Here is a 9,291-nt window from a genome sequence, read left to right on the forward strand (position 1 = left end):
TGACTTAATCCTTGAGTAGCCAATCAACTGTGTGTGTGTGTGTTATAGTTTAGGGCAAAGACACCTCAGACCTATAAATACCAGTTTGCCCAGCAGGGGTCATTGATTCCCAACTACATGTCCTTCAGGGTGACAACTAAACAATTGTCTTGGCCCTTGAGTGTCACCATTTGTGACCTGTTAAGTTGGACAATCATTTGGTTCTGATTGAGCAGCACTCAATCAAGCACTCTGAGGATTCTGTTGTTTGATTTTTCCACTGCCCTCAATGTCATCCAGCCATCCCTGTTAAGGTGTTAGCTCCGAGATATGCAGGTGGACTATCCTGTGCTGTCCTGGATAATAAACTGTCCGTCAGGCAGACCTCCATTTCTGAGACTCAAAGACTGTGTGAGTAACACTGGGGCACCACAAGTGACAGGCCTGTCTTCTCTTCTCTTCACTCTGTACACCTAAGACTATAAATATAATAGCAGGTCATGTCACCTGCAGACATTTTCAGATGGGTGTATTAATTGGATGTATTAATAAGGAGGACAAAAGGAGAGGAGTCAGGTGGAAAAGTTTATTTCCTGGTGCAAAGAGAATTGCCTGCATCTTAATGCCAGCACAACAAGGAACTGCTTATTGACTTCCCACAACAGAAAGGCCCTGTGTCCGGTCACTATTCATGGAGTGGATATGCAGGTAGTCCACTCCTACAACTACATAGGGGTCCACTTTAATGACAGGTTGGACTAGTGTTGAAACACAGAGGAACTAGAGAAGAAAGGGCAGAACTGTCTCTCTGTCCTTAGGAGACTGTGCTCCTTTAATGTGGGAAGTGACATCCGCCACATCTTCTATAACTCTGTGATGGCCAGGGTGATTTTATATGCTGTGGTGTGCTGAGCTGGTAACAGCACTTTAAGAAAGGCCCACCAAATCAACAAACTGATTAAAAGGGTAAGCTTAGTTACAGGACGCACTCTGGACCCCCTGGAGGGCGTAGCAAAGGAGAGGATTAAAATACAATACAATATAATACAATTTCTTTTTTTATAGCCCAAAATCACACAAGAAGTGCCGCAATGGGCTTTAACAGGCCCTGCCTTCTGATGGCCCCCCAGCCTTGACTCTCTAAGAAAACAAGAAAAAACATCTTGTAGGGAAAAAATGGAAGAAACCTCTGGAAAGGCAGTTCAAAGAGAGACCCCTTTCCAGGTAGGTTGGGCTCTCAGTGGGTGTCAAAAAAGGGGGGTAAATACAATACAATACACCGAACAAAACACAAGTAATCCTCAATCTATATATATAATTCACTAAGCCAGAAGACAAGTAGCCAACCATGGAAAGCACGCCGGAAGGGGCGTGGATTCACTAAACCGCCGACAAGTAAGATGCCAATGGCGCACGCTGGAAGGAGCCACGCCCACCAACTCTTAGACCATTGGATACGACGAAAAAATCACAGTCACGCCCACCAACTCGGATGCGACGCCTCTAAAAACATGGCGTCATTTCTGTTTGTCTGTGCCACAGTCCACTTGCAGCTCTGAGCCACGTTGACTTTTCATTAGTCAGCCTCAGTGGAATCTTGGTTCACACAGAGGCAGCGCCAGAGAGACAGAGGCACACACACACACACACGCACACACACACACACACACACACAGAGAGGCAACGCCAGAGAGAGGCAGAGGCATACACAGGCAGCAGTGAGAGAGAGACGCGCAATCCTTTAAAACTGAAGTTAAAACACAATGAAGGAAGCAGTCTTTAAACACCAATAAGCCCTGTGCCTCTTTTTCATTAGCGTCTCACCTGCTTCAGGCCCTGCAACAGTCGAGACGCTCTCTCAGCAGCTGACCTTCTCTGTGCCTGACTCCACTACTGTCAGTCGCCTGATTAAAAATGGCCTTTTCAAGGGGAGCTATGGACCCGCTATACCACAGGAACACATTGCCTTCGAGCCTGCTCTCGCTCACTCTAACGTACCGGCTTTCTCTCTCTCCTCACTCGCTCGCACACTGCACAGGGGAGAAATGCCCGAAGCACAAGTCTACCCTGAAACTGTTTCAGCCACACTTCCACGCCCCTCGCTACGCTGTGAGTGCAGTGATTATTTATTTAAAAATGGGCCTTTGAAGGGGAGCTGTGGACCCGCTATACCACAGGATCACCTGTGACATTGCCTTCACATTGTTTTCCTTTTATTTATAATCCTGTTGAGCAGATCGGACACCCAGGCAAACAACACTGAATAATCAATAGCTCCAACTACTTTGCCCGCCCCCACTCCTCCCATGAGTCAGTTTCGTCTGTGTTCAGCAGTGTTTCCCAAACTCGGTCCTGGTGAACCCCTGTGGATGCAGGGTTTTGTTCCAAACAGATTCCTAATCATTAATGCCGGTGAAACTTATCCGGGATAAGTCGGTTTTTCAAACGCAGCCGTGTAGCAGATTAGTCTAGCAAGATGTAATAATCCGAGATGAATTCGCGCCCTCGCGCTGAGTGAAAAGCCAATATATATTGAGTCTACAAAACATGATCAGCAAGTCTTTGATAGGCTGCAACAAAATGATGAAAGAACGGGCGCATTTTTTTCACACAAGCTGAGTGGGTGGGTGTTAGTTAGTTAATTAGCAACTCGAAGGATTTCAAGATATAATATACACAAGAGGTAACACTGCAAAAACAGCCCAAACCAGAAAAGATGGCAAAAAGTGGCTGACAAATTAAACGCGTGTGCATTGTACTTACTGAAAGCAGCGTTACAGATTTTGCAAATGTTCATTTTTTTCCCTCTGCTAAAAAAACATTGAAAAAGCGGCGCGGATTGGTTTGCAGCGTGTAAAACAGTTTGTTTGTCGCAGATAATTTGCTATCCACACAGGGAGGAACCAGGAAGCAAACCCACAATCTTCCACTGTCTCCTTACTGCAAAGCAGCCATACTACTACAGCGCCACAAGGCAGTTAAAGAACGCACCGGGCCACATGTTCATTTTTTCCCCTGTGCTTAAAAGACAATAAAAAACTGTTTCTCAACTGTGACTCCCAAACAACTCAGTACGCGAAAAGCGGCCAGAATCGCAAACAACAATGAAAACTCTACGTGACTCACAGGTAGTGATGGGCCGCTCGATACTCAGGTTTCGACACTGTGTCGAGCTTTCGAAGCACTGCAGATTTTAATACTTGATCAAATAATGACATCTGTTATTTAAGGATTTCACATTTTCTTTCTCAAATGTGCTTACCTATATCATGGCAAAGTACAGGGATAAACCTTTATGTTCTGTCTACTCCATTTTAATTAAGACAGACCAAAGAAAACATTTAAGGGTATTAAATGTGATCTCAAGAAAAGATCAGGGTTAATTATAATACTAATAACAGGAGTGATTATAATGATACAGTGCAAAAGTAAATACTAATTGAAAGAGCAGGGAATGCATGAGGTGAGGCGTCTTATTTTGTTTAACTCTTGCTATCGTATAGTGCATTCTGCCTGTCGGCGTTAGTTATATTTATATTTTTTAGACATCAGACACTAGAAGCTGCTGACGAACCCTTCTCTTCGTTGTCAGTCTGTAGCAGCGAAAAAATAAAAGCAATATGACTTTTAACAGACGTCATTGAAGTGGATCATAAGTTTGTGTAACGTTAATGAAAATGGCCAGGAGGTGTCACTAGAGAGGTGAGTGTCAAATGCTTCGAAGCTTCGATACGATTTCTGACACAATTGCTTCAAACGTGTTGATGCTTCGCGAGGCTTCACTCCGCCCATCACTACTCACAGGTTACTGAACGAGAAATCAGCAGACTAGCATGATGGATGGGGCGTAATGGGCGTCCTTCCCCTCTCCTCCAGATTTTTCAAATGTTAATTTTTTCCCTGTGCTTAAAAATCATTAAAAAAAGCGGCCTGATTATGCGGCGCAGGTTGGCTAGTACAATATAATAGTAAAATAAAAATATTACAAGTACAGAGCAGAATTTAACAGTAGATGATATCACATAATAAGATCTGGATTTGTTTAGAGTCCTGGAGACCTCGGCCATCAAGCTGCCTCTCCCTATTGGCCATTCCACAGCTGAAAGAGTGCTGGGCCAGCCAATCTGATGAAAGGACCCATCTATCCGGCAATTCCAGCAATCCTCCATCAGGGATGACTTTACCTTAGGTGGGCAATATAACTTGGCAGGTGGGAAGTGGCACCAAGTGCCACATTTGAGTACCAAGAAGAGAAACAGAATAGGTGAGGGTCAGTAACAAATTCTAACTATCATGTGACTTATGTTTTAGTGCTAATGACTAACAACAGAGATGCAGTCTGTACAGTTAATCAGCAGCTCTAGTCAGGGTGTGCTAAAGTGAATTAGTGAGTCTTCAGCCAGGACTTAAAAGCTGAGACCGAAGGGGCATCTCTTATAGTAGCACGCAGACCATTCCACAGTTTAGGGGTCCTGTAACTAGAAGCTCGACCTCCCACTGTTGTTGTATTAATCCTTGGAATCATAAGCAGACCGGCATCTTGAGATCTTCATGCGCGCTCAGGTTTGTAAGGCGTGATAAGTTCAGATAAGTAATATTCACCCCAACAGGCACACCAGACACAGCAGATCTGCTCCATCTTTGTTTCTTTCACCTTAACACTTGACTTTATTGAAGAATCAGCCACCCGTGGTACACTGAAGGGTTCACTCACTTCTCTGTATGATACCACAGTCCTTAATATGAAAGTTACAATGCAATCATATCAGATAGTGACGGCTTTAATACATTTCTAGAGGTGGGATGCTGTTTTGCATTTCTTTTTGCAGTAAAGTCATTAAATGCATTGGTGAATATAGTGAAGCTCACCCATACACGGAGGTTCAAGTCAGTGGCCTGCAGCACATAAAAGTATTTTCATTCTGCACAGACTCTTCGTAGTGCTACAGACAGGACCTTCTCCATTTTAAACCTGAGAAATGTACAACTCTCTGATTTTCTAAGAAGGCCTCCTACACTTAATCCATCTTTAACTGGCTAAGCTGATAAGTCACAGCCCACCTAAAATTCACTAAATAAGGGTCCAAAGTTTCCCTGCTATTGTCCGCTGTGTAAGCAATGCAGTGAACAGCCGAGGTGCTCCTGGCAGAGGCAGACTTACCTGCTCTCACTTTGTTTAGCCTCAGTGCTCTCCAGGGGATTTGTCTTTGATCAACAAGCTGGACGGCTCTCTGTAGAATCAGTCAGTGCACCTCAGTTCAAGTTATCAGTCTGTGCAAGAAGATGGCTGAGCAGTTTAGGAGCATGAACATCACTTAAATGGCCCCAAGAATGATCTTCTGGACAATAACCCCTCCAATGTACAAGATGCTCTACAGTTACCCAGACAATGGCGGTCTGAAATAGACTGAACTTCAAATCCTCTGAACTATCAACAAACATAGAGGGAAGAGAAGGTTTAGTTATCTAGTAAGGTTACTGCTCCACAGGTTTTAATCTGGAGACATGGAGTCTTATAATGAGCTAGCAGTGCTAAACTGAATGACACCAGACTCACACATCTCCAGATAGCATAGGGGTCAAAGTACCGTGATGCCAGTTTTTGAGAAGGAACCTGCAGTCACATATCTCGGATGGAAAGTCACACCTTCTGCTGAATTTAAACACAGGAGATGCCATCCATTTGTGATCCACAGACCACTTGGTAGAGTCAGAGTTTGGGGTTTCGCCAAGCCAGCTGCCACCTATAGGTTAGTGAGATGCTCAGTGGGTACCGAAGAAGAAAAATCTAGTAGATGAGACTGAAATCTGTATGGACATTCAATTTCTAGCTAAGATCAGCTAAGATCAAGTAATCACTCAAATCATTTTGACTTGCATTGGCTGTGCAATGGAGAGACTTCTCCAAGTCACACTAAGTTCTTTCTGTCAAACCAGTAACCTCTGGATGATATCCCGAAGTAAGATTAACTGTACAACTTAAACATGCAGAAATGAAATGCCAGAAGTGGGATACAAATTACAGTCCTTCATTTGAGATAATTGAACTGAGAAAGCCAAGTAAACAGACTACAGAGTGAGAAAAATTGTAGCTAATTCATTTACAGATGGACATTTCTCAAAGGAGATAAAGTGGATATATTCTGGAAAAATGGCGTACTACTACTAATACACAAATTACAGTGTAACCATTAGATGATGGTAAATTTGCAATGAAATCTAGGTTGATCATTTCCCAGGCACAAGAACGACATGGACTTGGTTGTAACAACCCTACAGGCAGACCTTGGAAGGATTTTGCTCAGTAATGAACTTTGCATACTGAAATGTAATCTCTAACCTCTTTCTGCGTGTTGTCCCACTTAAAATATGTTATAAATATATGTATTTTGAGGTTTAAATATATATCGTTTGAGGTTTTCTAAAGTGTGTGAACCCCCAGGATCATATAGCTAACATGAATTTGATCTTTTACTTTACCCTGCAAGCATGGGGGAATGTAATAGAGCAACTTCAACTTAAAGTAAACTTAAACTTAAGTAACTTAAAGCAGGTGGCGATGGAGGATTGAGCTTCACAAGTCTGATCTTCTAGTGGAGAAACCTAGAAACCTGGTGTGCAAACAAAAGCATAGCGTTTGTGAACAATTGGGATGATTTTTGGGAAAGGCCTGGATTTTTCAGAAGAGATGGTCTTCATCCTAACTGGAGGGGATCTTATGTGAATTTCCCATTGGGATTAATAAAGTATCTATCTATCTATCTATCTATCTATCTTATGTATTATCCCAAAATATGGCAGCAAAACTGCCTGGCTGACTGATTAGAGCACCATCCAGGCCGCAGTCATGTGATCTTAAATCACAGGCTGTTGTTTATCCCACCTGTTACTTTCCTGAATCTGTTACCCATAATCCTTGTCTTGGGGCATCCAGTAAATTTAGTCTTGATACAAACCTTAAATTAATTGATAACCAAAAAATAAGGTGTATAATTAGACCAAGGGATAAAACCAGACCCTCCACCAGGGGCATCTGTAATAGAAATTTACTACAAATTAAAACAAAAAATATATCACCAATTCAGAAAGAAGCATACAGTTTTAAATGCTGCTTATTGAACATTCGCTCTCTTGGCACTAAAGCTGTTTTGGTAAATGATATTATATTAAGTACAAAATCTGATCTGTGTCTTCTCACCGAAACCTGGCTTAGTAAACGTGACACTGTCCCCCTAGCTGAGGTGTCACCAGATGGCTACTCGTTCCTTCATAAGTCTAGAGATTCTGGTCGAGGAGGGGGCCTTGGAATAATTCATTGTAACAAAATGCAAATCACTTCTAAAAATTTAGGCAACTTTACATCCTTTGAAGCATTCATTTTAAATATTAAAACAGATTCCAACACAATTATAGTGCTAGTCTATAGACCACCAGGGCCGTATTCATTGTTCATGTCTGAATTTAGCAACCTTTTATCTGACTTGGCTATAAATTATGATCACGTAGTACTGATGGGAGATTTTAATGTACACATTGATGTGGAAACTGACACTTTTAGCAAATGTTTTACTTATTTGTTAAATTCAGTAGGATTTTGTCAGAATGTCAAAGGTCCAACCCATAATCATAACCACACATTAGATTTAATTATAACTTACAAAGTTGAAATTCAAAATTTAATTATTACTCCATTAAATGAAGTTATTTCTGATCACTACTTAATTACATTTGATTTGGTCCTGCCCTTGCGAACACACTCCAAGATTAAAACAAAGACAGTGCGGCATCTAGATTGTAATTCTGCTTCAAAATTTATAGATACTTTGAGTAAGTCGAGTGTAATTGTGGAAAACCATTTAGATCAGTTAACATCAAATGTAAACACAGAAAACAATTTAGATGAGCTAACATCACATTATAATGTGACCTTGAGAGATGCTCTGGACACAGTGGCTCCCCTTAAAACAAAAGTGATCAAAGCACATAGAAACTCTCCCTGGTTTAATGAAAACACTCGAGCTCTTAAATTAGAGTGTCGAAAACTGGAGCGCAGATGGAGAACAACAAAGCTACAGGTCTTTCAAATTGCATGGACAGAGAGTGTTAATAAATATAAAAAAGCCCTCTTTAAAGCTCGGTCAGAATATTATTCTACATTAATAGATAGCAATAATAAAAATCCTCGGGCACTGTTTAGAACAGTGGCTAAATTAACTAATGGAAACTCAGATCAACAGTGCAAAATACCAACAGACATTAGCAGTACAGACTTTATTAACTTCTTCAATGAGAAAATTAAAAATATAAGATCCCAGATCTCTGCATCACAGTACAAACCAAATACTAGCTTAGCAGACCCTGTCTCACATTGCACTCAGCACTTTAGTAATTTTAATCCTGTAACTGAGCAGGAAGTCTTAAATTTAATTTCTAAAATGAACCAAGCCTGGGTATGTTCATTTATTTGTGTCCAGGTTTTTATGGCTTGTATGTTTGCTGCCCAGTAATAAAACTGAAAATTAGATAAAGCCATGCCACCTTCTGCCTGAGGTCTTTGTAGGGTCGCTCTTCGGATACGTGGGTGTTTTGAGTTCCAAATGAATGAGGTTATTATTGAATCTAACTGTTTAAAAAACGATTTATTGATATATATTGAAATGTTTTGAAATAAAAAGAGAAGTTTAGGAAGGATATTCATCTTAACAATGTTAATTCTTCCGGCTAGAGTGAGATGAAGGGTTGACCATCTATGCAAGTCTTGCTTAATTTTTTCAATACAGACAGCAAAATTTTGTTGATAAAGAGCTTTATGTTTACTTGTGATATTTACCCCTAGGTATTTAAACTGATCTGCTATGGTAAAAGGTAGGGTGTCTAATCTAATATTACATGCTTGTGAGTTCACTGGAAAGAGTATACTTTTATTCAGATTAATTCTAAGACCAGATATCTTTTGAAATTCTGTTAGTGCTGATAAAACAGCAGGGACAGTGTTTTCTGGGTCCGATATATATAAGACCATATCATCTGCATATAGAGAAATTTTCTGTTCCAGTCCTTCTCTGACAATCCCCTTTATCTGATAAGAATTTCGGCAGTGAACCGCCAGTGGTTCAATAGCGATTGCAAACAACAGTGGCGACAAGGGACATCCTTGTCTGGTACCACGTTCTAGTTTAAAGTAGTCTGAGCAAATTTTATTAATACAAACTGAAGCTTCTGGACTGGTATACAGTAGTTTGATCCAAGCACAAATATTCGGGCCAAACCCAAATTTCTCCAATGCAGTGAAAAGGTAATTCCATTCGATCA

Source organism: Erpetoichthys calabaricus, chromosome 4 (genome assembly GCF_900747795.2).
Source record: "Erpetoichthys calabaricus chromosome 4, fErpCal1.3, whole genome shotgun sequence".
Classification (NCBI taxonomy): Eukaryota; Metazoa; Chordata; class Cladistia; order Polypteriformes; family Polypteridae; genus Erpetoichthys; species Erpetoichthys calabaricus.